Source organism: Pseudorca crassidens, chromosome 11 (genome assembly GCF_039906515.1).
Source record: "Pseudorca crassidens isolate mPseCra1 chromosome 11, mPseCra1.hap1, whole genome shotgun sequence".
Classification (NCBI taxonomy): domain Eukaryota; kingdom Metazoa; phylum Chordata; class Mammalia; order Artiodactyla; family Delphinidae; genus Pseudorca; species Pseudorca crassidens.
In genome coordinates this window covers 20,850,838-20,871,118 of record NC_090306.1, presented here as the reverse complement: position 1 = coordinate 20,871,118, position 20,281 = coordinate 20,850,838, and the positions used below count along the sequence as shown (strand labels likewise).

The window sequence follows — 20,281 nt, the reverse complement described above, 5'->3', positions numbered from 1 at the left end:
GCAGTGGTTGAGAGTCCGCCAGCTGATGCAGGGGACAAGGGTTCGTGCCCCGGTCCGGGAAGATCCCACATGCCGCGGAGTGACTGGGCCCGTGAGCCATGGCCACTGAGCCTGCGCGTCCGGAGCCTGTGTTCCGCGACGGGAGAGGCCACAACAGTGAGAGGCCAGCGTACCGCAAAAATAAATAAATAAATAAAATAAACCCACAGAGACTTCCCTGGTGGTGCAGTGGTTAAGAATCTGCCTGTCAATGCAGGGACACGGGTTCGATCCCTGGCCCGGGAAGATCCCACATGCCGCGGAGCAACTAAGCCTGTGCGTCACAGCTACTGAGCCTGTGCTGTAGAGCCCGTGAGCCACAACTCCTGAGCCCACGTGCTGCAACTACTGAAGCCTGCGCACCTACAGCCTGTGCTCTGCAACAAGAGAAGCCACTGCAATGAGAAGCCCGCGCACCTCAACGAAGAGTAGCCCCCGCTCGCCACAACTAGAAAAAGCCCGCACATAGCAACGAAGACCCAACGCAGCCAAAAAATAAATAAAATAAATAAATGAAGTTGCTTTAATGTATATATATATATATATACCCACATTATAGTAACTGACCGCTGTGTGACAATTCATCTAGAGTCTTGGTCCAAAGAGTCGTCTAATGCTGGCTTTAGTGCTACTCAACTCTACGACAGATCCAAGCTGGGCCTCAGCTTCCTTATCTGGACATGGGAATACTTTATTAATATTTGTTTTTCCTAAGCCCACTCTAGAAGAAGTCTGTACCTGCAGGAAATTACACGGCACACAACTCTTAACTTAAGGCAAAAATAAAGACAGCCTTAAAGAGGAAACAGTATCACAATGGGGAAGGAGGAGTAAATGGCTGAGGAGCATGTGACTGTGGCAATGCCTCTGGGATGGGCCAGCCGGTCGGAGGGCCAAATCCAGCCTGCTGCCTGTTTTGTTAAGAGCTAAGAAAGACTTCTCCATTTTTAAATGATTTTTTAAAATTCCGCAGAAGAAGAGTATTTCGTAATACATGAAAATTCTATGAAATTCAAATGTTAGTGTCTGTAAATAAAGTTTTATTGAAACACAGACACACCCTTCCATTTATGTGTTGTGGCTGCCTTCACACCACAACAGCGAGAGTTCAGCAGTCATGACAGAGACCGTACAGCCTGCAAAGCCTAACACATTTACTAGCTGTCCTTTATAGAATTAGTTTTGCAAACCTTCCTCTAGAATGTTCAAAGTAGAAATGTCCAATGGCAGTTGGAATTTAGATTTTTGGAATAATCCACAAGAAGCAGTAGTTTAAAATGTGGGAGTTGAGGAAGTCAAGAAGAGATTCGAGAAAAGAGGTCTGGAGAAAGCACCTGTGGAAGATGACTTCGATAAGTTGGGAGAGGAAGGAATCCCTGAAGGGAGGAAAGAAGGCACAGGTAGAACACGGTGGGTGTCCCAAAAGCCAAGAAAGGAGTGAGTTGGTGACAGCAGACATGTCAGAGAGATCAGGTAAACTGGAGATAAAACAGTTCATTGGATTTGGTGACTAGAGGTCATTGGTGGCCCCCAAGAAAGAGATTTCTATGAAACAGTGCGGCATTTGCCAGTTTTCAAGAGGTCCAGGAGCAAATAGATTTGCCCTGGAAAGGAGACCAACATTTGTCTGCTTCCTTGCTTGTTGTTTTTCATAGAATACTGAGAGTGTTTGTAGGCCTAACAGAAGCATTCAAGAGATGGAGATGAAGAGAGGAGACAGAGAGCTGAGGAAAGGAATGGAGAAAAGGTTGAAGGGATGCCTAAATTGAATATAGAAGGGGCACAGCTCCCTCTGGAACAATGAGGAAGAAAAGAGTGGACACACAAAGAAAATTTGAAGGGGGAGGCCAAAAAGGACGTGATAACATTAAGTGGCGAGGTTAACTATATAGAATAAGGAAGCTGGAATAACAACGGGGCATTTTAGGGGGGTAAACCAGTAACCATCATGCGTGAAGCTGTACAAAGTCCACTGGAGTGTCTGAAAGGACTGCTGAGGAAAAGTATTTGATATGGTTTTGGAGTCTTTCCCAAAAGTTTGGTAGCTTAGGTGTGGAGATGGAAAAGAAGTTGAAAGAGGCTAAGATTAACGTGAAAGACTCCAGAAAAGGTAACACGTGGAAGGACTGTTCAAGAAGACAGTGTTGAAGCAACTCGTCCTGGAGTCCAGACTGGTTGGTAGAGCAAGGGAAACCAGAGGGAACTTGACTAGCTAGGATTAGAAAGAAGACTTAAGAAAGAAATGAGACAGAAGTGTCATTTCTGTAAGGTGAAGGAAGTACAAAAGATAGAAATCAATGAAGATAAAATCAGAAAGGAGGACTTCTATCATCACTGTCACCAAATGAAAGATCTTGGAATATTGAAAATAAGGTGTAAGATCTGGCTGTCATGGGGACTATGGGAATCTCAGAAGAAATCTGAAGATGCAGCTGCTTTATCCTGGAAGGCTCTTGTTCCTCAAGGTTTCTTGTCCCTGTATGCGTCCCAGGGTCTTGTAGGGGGAAGGTGATCGGAGGCCAGATAAGTGATGTCTGAGCTGTTTCCAGTGGGAGTAGATCACAGAGAAAAGCCTTAGCCAGAGAATCTTAACTTGAACCTAAGGGGTTTAGTTGAAACTGAGTAGTCCTTTGGAATGGATCTGAACAATGACTCAACTCATGGACTGTCTCACTGGGCACCCTTTCCCTCCCTCCCAGGGGAACTGAGATTGAATGAATAATAGCTGTGAAATGCTCCTTTGAGAACAAGACTCCTACACACTAATAAATACTAAATGCTTTTCATTACAACTTAAGTGGTTGACTTGCTTCCCCTCAAAATGCATCCTAATGAATGGCATGAGAAAGAATGACATTTCCCCAAAATGTTGCACATGAACACTAATTTATTATAGACTCATGCATGTCTATAAATTTTGTTGATTGAAAATTAATTTGCATCAATATTTGAGGAATGGAAGGAGGAAAGTTAATAAGTACCTGAACCATCCAATTATTTGAAGTACCTAGACTTAGCTAAAATTTACTAAAGGATAATTTTAAAACTTATTCATCAAATTAAATAGTGACATTTGGGGGTCATTTGAAATGAAAAGCATCTTTTTTTTTTTCTCAGCTCCCATTTACCTCTTCTCCCCTTGCCCCTGGTCCCAATGCCCATCCCATCCTTGCTGCCCCTAGATATTCTTTCAGAGATTCGGCAGTGGTAGGAAGGAAAATATTCACATATTCCAGAAAGCAAATAATTTCTTGGTCTTCATGACATAAGAATACTAGCTTTCCCACAGAGAAGCAAATTGGATGACAATTTTAGGATAATTGAGTTGCTTGATGCTTTTCAAGTTGTTCGGAAACCAGTGCTGTGAAAACCAGTTTTTTTCAGTGCTACCTGTAGTTTCCTGTGGTAGGAGATTTTCTATTTACCCGTTAAAAACAAAACACAGAGCAAAGGCTTGCAGATTTGTGAGTGGGTTTATGTTATACAGTGGCTTCGAAAATGAAAACTTGGTAAACTAAATTAAAACAAACTGAGTTGCCTAAATTTTCAATAAGTTAGGTATAATAATTTGGGGTGGACCAAAAAAATCTGTATAAAAGAGACCATAGATCCTAATTTTAAATCATTTGAGGGCCAAATGGTCACCCTTTTCCCCCCCTTTCTGGATGGAGATGGAGGGTATCAGGGCTTTCAGGTATGAAACAATGGATAATGATACCAAACAAAATGGTTGGTAATCACAAAGAGAGTAAGGCACAAAAAGAAAAGTATGTGGGCAGAGACAAATCATGGAACTGAGCAGAAACTGAATGACGTTGGCCTCTGCTTCTGAGCCTTGACCATGCATCAGAATTACCTGGAGGGCTTGTAAAAATACAAATTGCTAGCCCCCCACCAACAGTTTCTGATTCAGCAGATCTGGGATAGGGCCTGAGAGTTTCCTTTCCACCAAATTCCCAAAAGATGCTGACGCTACTGGTTCTGGGACCACACTTTAAGAACTAAATTTAGGTTGATTTAGGGCAGTGCCTAGAGACAGAAAGAAGAAATAAGAAAGTGTGGAAGACAATGATGCAAGACAGAAGAAGCCAATTTATTGGAGGAAATTAAAGGGAAGAAGGAATCAAGACAACAGGTGATGACTAAATTAAAATTAAAAAAAGCAAAGGAAGGTAAACTTTAATTGAAGGCCAAGCCCTGTGCTAGGCACTTTACATTCACATTCCTGCCAGGTAGGTAAAATAACATCCAGAAGAGGAAAAAGATGTTCAAAAACTTGACAAATGTGAGTGGATAATGATGACTGTAGTAAAATAGCTTTGCAAGGTCAACACAGTTAAAACATGGTCCTGAGCTCCAAGCCACTTAAGAGATAGACAAGGAGCAAGATGGAGATCAGAGTACCATACTTATTACTGATTCAGGCTGGGAGAGATGATGTGGCTTAGGAGTGCAGCAGCTGTGGGCTTCCCAGTGCTGCTGGTCAGAAACAGACCGGTCTATCGGGCCAGGCCAGGTGGACATGTCTCCTCCTGTGGGGCCCTCCCCTTGGAAAATTTCCAACATGGAAGATAAGACATGAATATGGGCATTACTGTGGCCATTCCTCAAGGAAGGAGAGCACGGCAGGGGCTGAGCTTAGCAAGCCCTATTTACTCTTCTCAAAGTTACCATTCACATAATTTGCTTTTCATTCTCTGAGGCAGAGTGGTGAAAGAGTAAAGAGGTTGGGAATGTTACATGAGCTGAGGTCTCTCTAGATGCAAGGAAAAACATCAGGAGCCTGGAATAAACATCCTTTCCCTGTAAGTAGGCGAACCTAGCATAAAAGCAGACTATTTCCCTCTAAAGCCTGCTCCGTTTCAACGATTCTGTTGGGACTTCCCTGGCAGTCTGGTGGTTAAGGCTGTGGCGCTTCCACTGCAGAGGGCACGGGTTTGATCCCTGGTTAGGGAACTAAGATCCCGTGTGCCACACTGCGCAGCCAAATATATATGGTTTTGTCACTTCTAGAAAGAAAGCACGACCAAGATTGAGGAGTAGTAAAGAATCCCAGGAAGATGCAGGATGAAGGAACCAATGCCGTATTTTGGTAGCATGGTAACTTGAATTACTGGTGCCCAATGACAGGGGATTGCCTGCAAGACTAAACACTGGAAGTGGGCCTGGCTGGTGGCTGGGTCAGTATCCCGAGCAGAGGCTGGTTGATCTAAATTTCACACGTGGCTTCCGAGTCTGCTTCTCTCTGTGGCCATTTTGACTCGTTTTCGTTTTCTATATTCTGATGGCCATTTAGTTTGTTCCTTAGGAAAATGGCTCAAATTGACATTTGGACACATTTGGAAAGGAAAAAAGACACTGAAGAGCAGGCTCATTCTACTTAAACAATGTGCAATCAGACTAATATTTCCAGTAGTTCAACCTGCTATTAGTCTCAATTCATCACATCCTCAGAGGTTTGTGCTCCATGTCCGTAGAAGTGCAGAGCCTCTTCAGTTCTCCTTCTGCCCTGTCGCTGCCGTGTCAGCTTGCGCTCCGGGAGTTCCCGCAGTGATGCACACGGCCTCCTACAGTGGATGAGGGTGGGCTCTCACCACTTGACTTTCCAATGTGCTCGTGCTTAGTAGCGCACCTCCTTGGCACGGTGAAAGTTCTTTAAGTTGGACTTTGTTGAAATGCCCCTGGAGGCACATTTTAAAGCTGAGATTTTAATTACAGACCATTAACGACTGCTGCTTCTGTGCCGTTGAGTGCTGTATGTATAGTTCTAGGGCCCTTGAGGATTTTACCCCAACAGGTGAAGTTTTATGTGTTCAGTGGATTTTTGTTGTTGCTGTTTAAGGGAAAGTGTTTGAATTCCGATAATTCTTGCTAGGAACACAAAAGAGAAAGCAGAAGATGCCCAGGAACTCAATAATTGAGTGGATGAAAATGAATATAGGAAAAAATAACAGCAGGAGAATGGTATCTGAACTGACTGAAGTACATAAAGTCCTAGAACCTTCACACATTTTTATTACTCAAAGAATTCTATTTTTATTTGGCAAACCAGAGGGTTTATATTAGTTTTATTATTTTATGGTTGGGATAATCAGCAAACTTAAACCTGAACTCAAACCTAAACATGAACCTGAACTCAGACCTGTAGTTTCGTCAAAATTTTAGCTAAAAACGAGAGAAAAACTTTAAAAATATCTCTTTCAGAAGTTCCAAACACCTATATAAAATTCTTAACACTTGGAAAAATTGTAAATTTACAAGTATTAGTTACCATAAATGAGTCTTCCTGATTATTTTCTTAACATGAGTAAAATGTCTTCAGACTTTCTTCTCTTGAATATTCACTGCGGTTAATGAGCGTTCAGTGTAGTAAACTGATCGTTTAAACACAGAGATAGGAAGAAAATGAAGAGGCCAAGCTTCTAGTCTACATTCTGCCATAAATCAGTGGTATGATCTAGGGGCCAGTTAGTGTTCTCATGATTAAAATACCTGTTGTAGAGCATTCATAGATGTAAGGGTAAAAATGAGGTCATGTATACAAAGCACTGAAAAAAATTTAAAGTGTTATATGACTTTTAAAGTAATCAGCATCATTTTAAATGGACGAATAGCATAAACTGAAGATGTTTAGCTTAGGGAAGGTAAGATGGAAGTGGTAAAGCAAAAGTGTCTTCTTATACTTGAGAGCTGCTCAGCTGATCTGGAGGACAGACTTTAAAAGCGGGTGGAGGGCTTCCCTGGTGGCGCAGTGGTTGAGAGTCCGCCTGCCGATGCAGGGGACACGGGTTCGTGCCCCGGTCCGGGAAGATCCCACATGCCACGGACCGGCTGGGCCCGTGAGCCATGGCCGCTGAGCCTGCGCATCTGGAGCCTGTGCTCCGCAACGGGAGAGGCCATAACAGTGAGAGGCCCGTGTACCGCAAAAAAAAAAAAAAAAAAAAAGCGGGTGGAAATTACAGTCCAGTAGTTTTCAGCATAACATAATAAAACAACTGTCTACAGCAGTGGAGTAGATAGATGGGCTTGTGAGAGAGTGATCCAACTGTCCATGACAGCCTGCATGCCAAATTCCTATACTGATTGTCAGAGATGCCTTTTGTGACATTAGCTGCTATAATTTATTATTGGACCAAGAGCTCTCTGAAATCCTTTCCAACTTTCAGAGCCTTAGTTCCTGTGTTCATCTAAAAAACTAATCAATGAATTTTTTGACAGTTGATTCTATTGATTATGTTTATATGACAGGATACAATCAAGTGGAAAAATATATTCACTTAGGTGTACCATGAAGATCCTAATGTGTTCTCCAGAGAACAGTGATATTTCTAGAGCATGGGAGGGCTGTATGTTTAGTGGGGATTCCTTAGACCGCCCAGAAATGCCTTCAATAAGCAGCAGTGCTTTAAACAATCATTTGATATTAGCAATAAAAATCCAATTGAAGATAGTATATACTATATTATACCGTATTCTTTTTCTTCACATGAGAGATACCTTTGGAATTTAAAATCAAGGAAAGCCTTTCTTTTTCTGAGGAACTAGAATATTTTCTTATTCCAGTAACAAAGCTTTGTAATTCAGTGAGCCCATTGTCCTGGCTGCTAGGAAGCTCAAAGCAGATTTGAAATAACCATGGCAACTCCGACAATTCTCAGAGTTGGCATGCTTACATTATCTCTTTTTCCCTTGGTCTGAATTTTCTTTCTCTTTCATAATGTTTTAAACTGTTAAAAAAATTTTTTTAAAGATGATCATACTTTTAAAGTAGTCACTGTAGACACCTTCAGTTGATTTTGCAAAAAAGTCTTTTATGCTCTTCTTCCATTAGCCAACCTTGCTATTTTCCACATAGACACAGAAGCACGAACACACACACACGCCAGTGTACTATTTTCTTCTTTTCAAAATATGAAGAAAATAAATTTAATAAAACACAGTAAATCATTTGCAGCTCTGAAGGGTTTGACCATCAAATAAATCTGATTATGTTCTACTTGCAGATGATGCCATATTTACCTAAAGATCAGGATGGTTTGTTCTTTCTTGGTCTTCTAAGTGTTACAGAACCTGTGAAATATATTACTTCACCGGCCTCATGAAGTGTTTTAGTGACGGCCAGGAGGTTTTGGACAGTGAAGAGTTTAGGACTCTTTTGAAGCTTATGACAAATGTTAATTTGAAGTTCAAAGATGCATAGTCTCTGCCAGTTTTTCTTGCCATTTATTTATTTATTCAAATTTTATTCCTGCACTCCTACCCGCATTCCTGATGATAGCACTTAACTCTTTCATAAAGAAGTTTCCTTTTGTCTTTTTAAGCTCCCTTGGAGTCAACTACTAGATATCATGGGCATTCTTTTGCTTTTTCAGAGAACTCTGGAAAGCAAGCAGCTTCCTCTTCATGTCCGAACCTGCCACAGGTCTAACATGGTAAGTTTTTGTATTTCATTTTGATACAGATTCTGCAGGCCCTCTGTTGTAAGCAACTAAAATCTTTTGAAAAGAAGTTATCTTTTTAAAAATTTAAATATAGTTGATGTAAAATATTGTGTTAGTTTCAGGTATACTACATTGTAATTTGACATTTGCATATATATTACAAAATGAACACCACGGTAAGTCAAGTACCATCTGTCCCCATTCAAAGTTACTACAATATTATTGATCATATTCCTTATGCTGTATATTATATCCCTGTGGGTTATTCATTTTGTAACTAGAGATTTATACTGTTAATTCCCTTCACCTGTTTCACCCAGCCCTCCACCTGCCTCTGCTCTAGCAACCATCCATCTGTTCTCTGTATCTATGAGTCTGTTTTCATTTTGCTTTGTTTGTTTGTTTTGTTTTTTAGAGTCCACATATAAGTGAGATCAGACAGTATTTTTCTTTTCCTGTCTGATTTATTTCACTTAGCAAAATGCCCTCTAGAGTCATCCATGTTGTCACAAATGGCAAGATTTCATTTTTAATGGGTGAGTAATATTCCATTGTGTGTGTGTGTGTGTGTGTGTGTGTGTGTGTGTGTGTGTAGCACATCTTCTTTATCCATTCATCCATCCATGGACACTTAGGTTGCTTCCATATCTTGGCTATTTTAAATGATGCTGCAATGGACATTGGGGTTCATATATCTTTTGGAATTAGTGTTTTGGTTTTCTTTGGGAAAATACCCAGAAGTGAAATTTCTGGATCATATGGTAGTTTTATTTTTAATTTGTTGAGGAAACTGCAAACTGTTTTCCATAGTGGCTGCATCAATTTACAGTGCACAGGGTTCCTTTTCCACCATATCTTCGCCAACACTTGTTATTTGTTGTCTTTTTTGGATGATAGCCATTCTGACAGGTGTGAGATGGTATCTCATTGTGGTTTTGATTTGCATTTCCCTGATGATTTGAGTTGTTGAGCATCTTTTCATATGTGTGTTGGTCATTTGCATACCTCCTTTGGAAAAATGGCTGTTCAGGTCCTCTGCCCATTTTCGAATCAGGTTGCTGGTTTGTTTGATGTTGAGTTGTATGGGTTCTTTGTGTATTTCAGGTATTACCCATTATCACATATATCAGTTGCAAATACCTTCTTACACTCAGTAGGCTGCCTTTTCATTTTATTGGCAATTTCTTTCACTAAGCGAAAGCTTTTAGTTTGATATTGTCCCATTTGTTTATTTTTTTATTTTTGTTTTGCTTGCCTGAGGAGACAGATCAAAAAAATATATTGCTAAATCCAATGTCAAAGAAATTACTTACTATGGGTTTTTTTTTAAAAGGACTTTTATGGTTTCAGGTCTTACATTTAAGTCTTTAATCCATCTTGAGTTTATTTTTGTATATGGTGTGAAAAAGTAGTCCAGTTTGATGCTTTTGCATGTAGCTGTCCAGTTTTCCCAACAACATTTATTTAAGAGTCTGTCTTTTCCCAGTTGTATATTTTTGCCTCCTTTGTTGTAGATTAATTGACCATATGAACTTTGGTTTCTTTCTGGGGTCTCTATTCTGTTCCATTGATCTATGTGTCTGTTTTTCTGCCAGTACCATACTGTTTTGATTATTGTAACTTTGTAGTGTAGTTTGAAACCAGGGATTGTGATACCTCCAGCATTGTTCTTTCTCAAGGTCGCTTTGGCTATTAGAGGTTTTTTGTGTTTCCACACAAATTTTAGAATTGTTTGTTCTAGTTCTGTGAAAAATGCCATTGGGATTGCACTGAGTCTGTAGATTACATAGGGTAGTATAGTCACTTTAACAATATTAATTCTTCCAATCCATGAGCAGAGTGTATCTTTCCATTTGTTTGTATCCTCTTCAGTTTCTTTCATCAATGTCTGATAGTTTTCAGAGTACAAGTCTTTTACCTCAGTGGTTAGATTTACTCCTAGGAATTTTATTCTTTTTGATGCAATTGTAAATGAGATTGTTTTCTTAATTTCTCTTTCCAACAGTTCATTATTAGCGTATAGAAATGCCACAGATTTCTGTATATTAATTTTGTATCCTGCAACTTTACTGAATTTATTGATGAGTTCTACTAGTTTTGGGGTGCCATCTTTAGAATTTTCTATATATAGTATCATGTCATCTGTAAACAGTGACAGTTTTACTTCCTCCTTTCCAATTTGGATTCTTTTTATTGCTTTTTCTTGTCTGATTGCTGTGGCTAGGACTTCCAATACTATGTTGAGTAAAAGTAGTGAGAGTGGGCATCCTTGTCTTATTCCTGATCTTAGAGGAAATGATTTCAGCTATTCGTCATTGAGTATGATGTTGGCAGTGGGTTTGTCATATATGACCTCTGTTATGTTGAGGTATGTTCCTTGTATGCCTACATTGTTGAGAGTTTTTATCATAAAATTGATGTTGAATTTTGTCCAAAGCTTTTTCTTCATCTATTGAGATAATCATATGATTTTTATTCTTCTATTTGTTAATGTGGTGTATCACATAGGTTGATTTGTGGATATTGATTTGTGGATAAATCCCACTTGATCATGGTGTATGATCATTTTAATGTACTGCTGAATTCACTTTCCTAGTATTTTGTTGAGGATTTTTTTTTGTGTGTGTGGTACACAGGCCTCTCACTGTTGTGGCCTCTCCTGTTGTGGAGCACAGGCTCCAGACGCGCAGGCTCAGTGGCCATGGCTCACGGGCCTAGCCGCTCCATGGCGTGTGGGATCTTCCCAGACCGGGGCACGAACCCGTGTCCCCTGCATTGGCAGGCGGACTCTCAACCACTGCGCCACCAGGGAAGCCCTAAAGTAATTATTGATAGGTATGTGCTTATTGCCATTTTGTGAATTTTTTTCAGTTTGTTATTGTTCTTTTCTTCTTGTGATTTGATGAATATCTTATATATGATTATTCTAAATTGATCTCTTAAGTTTGAATGCATTCTAAAAACCCTATATTTTTACCCACCCTCCATGTTTAATGTTTTTGACATTGTATTTTACATCTTTTGATTTTGTGTGTCCCTTAACTAGTTATTGTGGATATAGATAAGTTTACTATTTTTGTCTTTTAACCTTCCTACTAGCTTTATACTTGGTTGATATATCACCTGTACTGTATATTTGCCTTTACCAATGAGACTTTTGTCTTTCATAATTGTCATATTTCTAGTTGTAACCTTTTCTGCTTAGAAGAGCCCCTTTAAACATTTTATGTAAGACTAGTTTAGTGATGAACTCTTTTAACTTTTGCTTGTGTATAAAATTCTTTATTTGTCTTTTACATCTGAATAATATGCCAGGTAAAATGTTCTTGGTTTTAGGATTTTCCTTTCAATGTATCATACCACTCCCTCTGGCTTGCAGTTTCTGCTGAAAAGTCAGCTAATAGCCTTATGGGAGTATGCTTGTATGTAACTAATTTCTTTTCCCTTGCTGATTTTAATATTCTCTATATTTAATTTTTGTCATTTTAATTATAATATGTCTTGCTTTGGACCTCTTTGGATTCATCTTGTTGGGGACTCTGTCCTTCTTGAACCTGGATATCTGTTTCCTTTCCAAGTTAGGGAAGTTTTCATCTCTTATTTCTTCAGATAAGTTTTCTGCCCCTTTTTGGACCCCTATAATGTGAATGTTAGTATAGTTGAGGTTGTCCCTGAGGTCTCTTAAACTGGGTTCATTTTTTTAAATTCTTTTTTTTTCCTGTTCAACTTGGGTGATTTCTACTACTCTGTCTTCCTGTTTGTTGACCCATTCCTCTGTATCATCTATCTACTGTTGATTCCTGCTAGTGTATTTTTTATTTCAGTTATTGTATTCTTCAGCTCTGTTTGGTACTGCTTTATGCTTTCTAACTCTTTTGTTGAAATTCTCACTGTGTTCATCCATTCTTCTCCTAACTTTGGTGAGCACCTTTAATCATGACCATCATGACCATCATTAATCAAGCAGGTAGATTGCTTATCTCCACTTCATTCTTTTTCTGAGGTTTTTGTCTTGTTCCTTCATTTGGAACATATTCCTCTGTCTCCTCATTTTGTCTAATTCTTTGTGTTTATTTCTATGTATTAGGTAGGTGGTTATGTCTTCTGATATTGGAGAAGTGGCCTTATATAGATGTCCTTTGGGGCCCATCAGCATGCTTTCTTGTGGTCACCATAATGATATGCTTTAGGGGTGCCCCATATGTGGGCTGCATGGGTTTATTTGTTGTGGTGGGGTCGATTACTTTGGGCGTGCTGGTAGTTGGGGTTTGCCTTTGGCTCAGTTGGCTGTGAGGTTCTGTCTCTTGCAGTGGCTGTGGACCCACTGGTGGGCAGCTTAAGCTCCAGCACCTATTAGGCCAGAGGGAGGATTCCAAAATGGTGCTTGCCAGTGCAGGTGTCATCAAGGTAGATCGAGCTCCAAAATTGGCTGCCATCAGAGTCTCTGTTCTCAGGCGGAGTCCCAGTTACCTCCTGCCTCTCTGGCAGTCTCTCTGAGATAAGCAAGTAGGTCTAACCCAGGCTACTTTCAAACTACTGCCTCTTTGCTCATACTCAGAGCATGTGAAACTCTTTTGCACCCTTTAAAAGTGGAGTCTTTGTTTCCTAATGGCCTTCAAAGCCAGATGTTCTGGGGGCTCGTCTTTTTTGTGCATAACCTCTGGACTGGGGAGCCTGATGTAGGGCTTGGACCCTTCGCTCTTTGGGGAGGACTTCTGCAGTTGTGATATTCTTCCCTTTAGGGTCGCTGATCCGGGGGTGTTGGTCCTGACTATACTGCATCTCTGCCACTCCTATCTGTCTTGGTGTGGTTCCTTCTTTATGTCTTCAGTTGTGGAAGATCTTTTCTGCTAATCTTCAGGTCGTTCTCATAGATTTTTATTCTGTAAGTAGTTGTAATTTTGGTGTGCCCATGGGAGGAGGTGGGCTCAGAGTCTTCCTACTCTGCCATCTTGGCCACACCCCAAAGAGGTTATCTTATAAATAATCAAACAGACAAATTAATAAATAAATCAACTTGATCTTCTTGTGTTTATACAGCTATTGACATACGATTGAATTTTTAATTTTGAGGCTAGATATCATAGTTAGTACCTATTTGTTACTTGATTTAAATTGTTCTGCCTATTGTGTATGTGTAGGTAATGGCATTATTGTTTTTTTAATATCAAAGTTATTTAGCTGGGCAATAAACTTGGCTTTTTTGTTGTACAGTCTGTTTAAGAATAGAATATCCAGGGGAATTCCCTGGCAGTCCAGTGGTTAGGGCTCTGTGCTTTCACTGCTGGGGCCCAGGTTCAGGTTCAATCCCTGGTCAGGGAACTAAGATCCCACAAGCCATGCTGTGTGACCAAAAAATGTATATATATATAGAATATCTAATTTTATAGGTAGTTTCCTATTTTTTGACCTGTCACTATGAAATTTTTTTAACTTTATAATCATTATTGTTTTCAAAATTACATGAAGTATTTTTTAGAACTGTCAGTGCAAGGTTTACAAAAGATTTCTGACACTACTTAAAATTATATCATTTTAAAAAGTAACAATAAGAAGTATAACTATGAAAAATTACATTGTAATTTTATGTATTCTTATTCTCACTTGTTTCCTGATTAAATTTACTAATTAGTTCTGTAAATAATTTTTTTTTTTTTTTTTTTTTTTGCGGTACGTGGGCCTCTCACTGTTGTGGCCTCTCCCGTTGCGGAGCACAGGCTCCGGACGCGCAGGCTCAGCGGCCATGGCTCACGGGCCCAGCCGCTCCACGGCATGTGGGATCTTCCCAGACCGGGGCACGAACCCGCGTTCCCTGCATCGGCAGGCAGATTCTCAACCACTGCACCGCCAGGGAAGCCTTGTAAATAATATTTTTAATTGCACCCACTGCTGCCATGTTCCTTGGGATGTGAAGGCTTGAAGGCTTTCTGCCTCTTATATCTTATAAAGATTTTGTAAAAAGAATTCAGATGATTCTAAGGGTGATTCATAAACCACACTTAGATAAGGTTAATTTTCCTTCATCAGATTTGGGGTTGGGGGATAGTTTTAATCTCTCAGTGATATTTAAAAACTCAAAGGCAGCAAGATTGTATAATTAATTCTGGGTTTATCTTGATAATTCTTTCAATTGTAAAGTTCAAAAATTATTCTTTTTTTTGCATTTTATTTATTTATTTTTTATAGCAGGTTCTTATTAGTTAGCTGTTTTATACATATTACTGTATATATGTCAATCCCAACTCCCAATCATCCCACCACGCCCCCTCCACTTCCCTCCCTTGGTGTCCATACATTTGTTCCCTACATCTGTGTCTCTATTTCTGCCTTGCAAAGCTGTTCAGCTGTACCATTTTTCTAGATTCCACATATACACATTAATATATGATATTTGTTTTTCTCTTTCTGACTTACTTCACTCTGTATGACATCCATGTCTCTACAAATGACCCAGTTTCATTCCTTTTTATGGCTGAGTAATATTCCACTGTATATATGTACCACATCTTCTTTATCCATTCGTCTGGTGATGGGCATTTAGGTTGCTCCCACATCCTGGCTATTGTAAATAGTGCTGCAGTGAACATTGGGGTGCATGTGTCTTTTTGAAAAATTCTTCTTCTAAACTAAATATATATTTTTTTCTTTGAAATTAATATGTGGGGAGACACTTTGAAAATAGGTAAATAACGTTATTTCTCATAAAAGTTTTACCCAACTAGTTTTAGTATCCATTGATGATCTTCTGTCTCCATGATTGTTTTTCTTTATTAGTTGATATTCTACTCTAAGGAAGCACTGTCCCTTCTTACTTATTTATTTATTTGGATAGGGACTCACGGATTCTTATTTTATTAAATAGGTTATGATCCATTACTATCGTCATTTATTTTGATGCTCAAATTAGCCTAGATTTGGCTAGGGGAAGCCCCAGTAATCCTTCTGTGTCATTTTTACATACCCCATTATTTTTTGAAAAATCCTTTACTTTTTTGTGAAGTATGATGTTCCAAGCTCATCTTGTACTTTCTCTGCCCCAGCCCTGAAATCAACTATTTCTCCAAGCAGCTATATTTTGTTTTAATAGAGAATGATACCAATATCTGAGTGCTAAGTGTGCTCATTTCTACTGGTATGGCATTATTTCCAGGCCCTTTCAGAGGAAAAAAGGTAAGTAGATAGATAGATAGATAGATAGATAGATCAAACTATGAGTTCACATATTGGAATATAATAGCTGCAATTCCAGTCCAACAGCACAAGCTACATTATAGTTTAGTACTGTGCAATGGGTACAAGTGTGAGCCACATATGTAATTATAAACTTTCTAGTTGCCATGTTTAAAAGAGTAAAGAAACAATTTAAATCTATTTTAATAATGTATTTATTTAACACAATGTATCCTAATTTTTACCATTTCAACATATAATCAAATAAGACGTTATTAGTGAGATGTTGCACTTTTTTTCCCCTTGTAGTAAGTTCTTCCTAAGCTAGTGTGTATTTGATGCTTACAGCACATCTTCAGTTTGGTCTAGCCACATTTCAAGGGTTCAGGAGCCATATGTGGCTAATAGCTGCCGTATTGCACAGCAGAGTCCTCTTACTTTCTGTGTTGGTTATCCCATCCCTCAACAACAAAAAACCTGGCTCCCATTATTTTCAGAAGCCTAGAATTTTGCTCAAGCCGGAATATACAGGAGGTAGCCTCAGAATGGCTAATTTATACCACTGAAAAAAAGCAAAATTACTAATTAGTGTTTGTTCTCATTTTTTATATCAAAAACATACAGTGAAAGCCACATGTCTTACCTGTGCAATTCAATGAGTTTTAATCAGCACCTACACCTGTGTAACCCACATCTCTAGCATTTTCATCACCTGAGAAATGACCCCTGCGCTCCTTCCTAGTCAGTCCTCTGCCCCTTCCAGAGGCAACAGTTTATCTGACCTTTTCCATTATGGAATAGATTTTCCTCTTCTAGAAATTACATAGATAAAGTCACAGTGGATTTTGTGTGTGTGTGTGTCTGGCTTCTTTCCTCTTAGTATAATGTCTGTGAGATTCATCCATGTTGCTGCATTTTTTTTAACTGCTGAAAAATATTGCATTGTATAAATATACACACTTTGACATTCATTGCACTGTTAATAGACATTTGAGTTGCTTCCAGTTTGGGCTAATATGAATAAAGCTGCTAAGAACATCTTTATTTTAGTCTCTGTGAGGACATACATTTTCAGTCCTCTCAGGTAAATACCCAGCAGTGGAATAACTAAGTCATAAGGTAAATGTAATAATTTTCTTTTACATGGTTAAATAGTGTTAACACTGAAATGTTATTAACTGTTTTTGAAACCATCGACAATACTTTTATCTACAGTTTGCCTTTAAAAGCTAACTAATGGCATTTATATTATTATGACACTTTTTCATGCTGGGTCAAGTAGTGTGCCAGGATAACATTTTCTCCTTTCCAAGTCCATTATCATTTCACCCTTTCCTCCTTCTGCACTCTCCTCTCCTCTCCTTCTCCTGTGGACTGAACGTCTCTCACTCATCCTTCAGGCCTCATTTCAGACTCTACTCCTCCTGGAAGCCCATCGTGACCTTCCCAGTCTGGTGAGATGACCCTCTTTCTCCTCTGTTTCCTCCTATCATGATCTGTCTCACCCAGCATTGTGAACATTGGCGTGTGTGTCAGTCTTCTCTTTTTCATTGTGAGCTCCTTGAGAACAAGAATTGTTTCCCATTTTTCTTTGCATACCTGTTGCCTAAGCATATCTGGCGCAGTAAGCCCTCAGCACATGTTGGTTGAGTGAATAATGAAAAGTCAGGTAACTACTTAAGGTCTGTAGTGAGTTAGAGGTAGAACAAGAACTCGAATTGAAGTTTGTTTTTAAATTCCTTGTTTTCCTCTTAGTTTTCTGGCTCATGCATTTTGTTTCAGCCAAAACAAATGTAAAAGAGATTTTTCACACTTGGTTGAGATAAAGAAACTAATAAATCTTCAGAGGCCAGATGTGAGTATCTCAGAGACAAATAGTTGGCACTAGCAGTGGTACCGTTGGATTCCTGTGTGGATGAACAGCACAACCTGTGGGTCCAGGACCTCAGGACAGCCTGTGGAGCCAAGGCAGGTAAAGGATGAGAGCAGAACCCATGGGGATTGGGATCTCTGGGAACACTGGGCCCCTTTTCAGGGCTACTCTTCCTAATGAGAAAGACAGAGCACTGACATCAGTCGCAGCAACAGATACCAACACAATTTTATTCACAATCTACATTTTAGGTCACTTGGCCAGATTTTTCGGTATCCATGGTGACGGGTTGATCTACTATTTCCAGGGCTGGATTATACTCCAGGGGAAAGAGCTGCATGGTGCACAGCAGTATTTACAGACATACATGTGTAGACAATGATATCATTGTCAGTCACTGTCAAACAAAACAAACTTTATGGTTGTTTTCTTCCCCAGCCATTGTTCTAAGTGATATTTCAGGCTTCATTTTAAAAACTGAGGCTGTGTAGTGTTCAGAATTCTTTAGTTCCTGTTGTGATTGAAATGGAATTCTAGCTGTTAAGAGTTGCAGAACAGGCCCAAACAAACAAACAAAACAAAACAAAACAAAACGAAACAAAAACCCAAATGCTAAACATGACATCAAAGCTCCTGATCAATTCACAATCCGTCATCTAACTTTTATTTACATTTTTTAGACTGCAGAAGGGTTGATTGAGGCACCTTCGTGAGAACATTACTAATGGTAAACCCGGTATTCTTGGTGTCAACCCAGGATATATTTATATTTTTTTAGACTGCAGAAGGGTTGATTGAGGCACCTTAGTGAGAACATTACTAATAGTAAACCCAGTATTCTTGGTGTCAACCCAGGATATATTTATTTTTCCTCAGAGCAGCAGCACACAGAGTGTGGACAGATGGAAAGATTTTTTTAAATTCAGTCTCTCTGCCATGTCGATAATAAATAACCACAAGTTTTGATTATAGGACTGGTCTTTGTCCTTCCTGAGAGACAAAACCTCAATGTTAGCCTTCCATTTGTTTCCTTCTTTCCTTCTGCTTTGCCTTATCCTTTCTCTGGTTCAGCCAAGTGTCCCAAGGCACGTTGATTATAAAATGGAATCTGATTTTTATCTCTAGGACATATTTTGTGATTATAAAACATTAAAAAAAACCCTTATATCCCAAAACTTTTAACGTAGTGTAATCAATCCTCTTTCAGTTTGTGATACCAGATAGTGTCATAGCATTAATACAAAAAAGCAAATTATATTGGTCGCCTTCAGCAGCATTAGAAACTAATTTGCTGATTGAAAAAAATCAGTGACCACAAAAGTATCGCTGGAAATACCTGGCACCTTCGTAGTATTTGAACTGTGCTGGTTTGAACTCTATAAATACAGTTGGTGGTGTATTTATATTAATAAATACACAGTAATAGAAAGAAATATTACTTTTACAAATGAGTAAGGACCCTGTGCTTTTTGAGTAGAGAGAGACAAAATTCAGCTCAGAAGTTACCCTCTTCATTTGTGCATATAGACACAACTTATTAATCAGGGCTGGTTGATTTTTCCTTCTTTCAGGCCGTCTTAAAAGGGGAATCACGAGTTAGGAAACACTGAGGGGGCCAACCTAAGGTAGGCCCCAGCTTTGTCTGTAATCAAATTAAGTGACATCCTCAAGTTTTTAAAATTGCCTGTTTAAACATATCCCTTGTTTGTTGGTGATTTGCTCCAGATGCCATAAAGAGAATATACTTTATAGGGTCTGGCTTCCATGGAGATCAATTATGACTTTCCTCAGATTATGAGGAGTTGGTTTTATGAATTGGTTTGTTTGTACATCATTGTCTGAGATGTCTGTCTGAAGACTTTATATGGAGAGGATATAGACATGAGATCCTATATGTTTGAGCTGTTTTTCCACATGTACTGATATATTAAAATTCTATCACATACTCTTCATTTGAGAGTAATTGAAAAAATTTTCAGGTATAGTCTCTTTCAATAAAGAAGTAGTTAAATTTATATATATATTTATATATTTATTTATCTTTATTTACTTATTTTTGGCTGTGTTGGGTCTTTGTTGCTGCGTGCAGGCTTTCTCTAGTTGCAGTGAGCAGGGGCTACCCTTCGTTGAGGTGCGCGGGCTTCTCATTGCGGTGGCTTCTCTTGTTGCAGAGCACGGGCTCTAGGCGTGTGGGCTTCAGTAGTTGTGGCACGCAGGCTCAGTAATTGTGGCTCATGGGCCCTAGAGCGCAGGCTCAGTAGTTGTGGCGCACAGGCTTAGTTGCTCCACGGCATGTGGGATCTTCCTGGACAAGGGATTGAACCTGTCTCTCCTGCATTGGCAGGTGGATTCTTAACCGCTGTGCCACCAGGGTAGTTCCAAATTTACATTTTTATAAAAATATTTTACGGGCAGATATTTCAGTATGTATCTCTAAAAAATAAGAACTCTTTGTAATTAAAAAAAAAAACCTTCTCCTTGTTTTAATTCTCACACCTGAAACATTAGTAACATGAATTTAAGTTTTGAAAAGTTGGGAAATAGATTAGGTTGTACTGTATAGTTATAATTGTAAACAATAAGTTGATATTGTCTGGATGTTAGAGGAATTGCCAATGTCAGGTGTGATTACAATCATTGATGAAGAACGAGGGTTACACCTTTCCTGAACCTGATAATATTTTCTGCTGTGACTCTGGTATCAAATAGAATATATAATTCATACCAGTCTTTTGATATCTGTACTAAGAAGCAAATG

At 39.1% G+C, this 20,281-nt stretch overlaps 1 protein-coding gene across 5 annotated transcripts in view; it reads left to right on the top strand.

The window, feature by feature from the left end:
* Positions 1 to 20,281, top strand: part of LMNTD1 (lamin tail domain containing 1) — a 440,677-nt gene that overhangs the window by 14,348 nt on the left and 406,048 nt on the right. For all 5 annotated transcript variants that reach the window (XM_067695956.1, XM_067695955.1, XM_067695954.1 and 2 more), the window contains exon 3: positions 8,412 to 8,471. The gene's annotated coding sequence lies outside the window, so the exon portion shown is untranslated. The remainder of the gene's footprint in view (positions 1 to 8,411; positions 8,472 to 20,281) is intronic.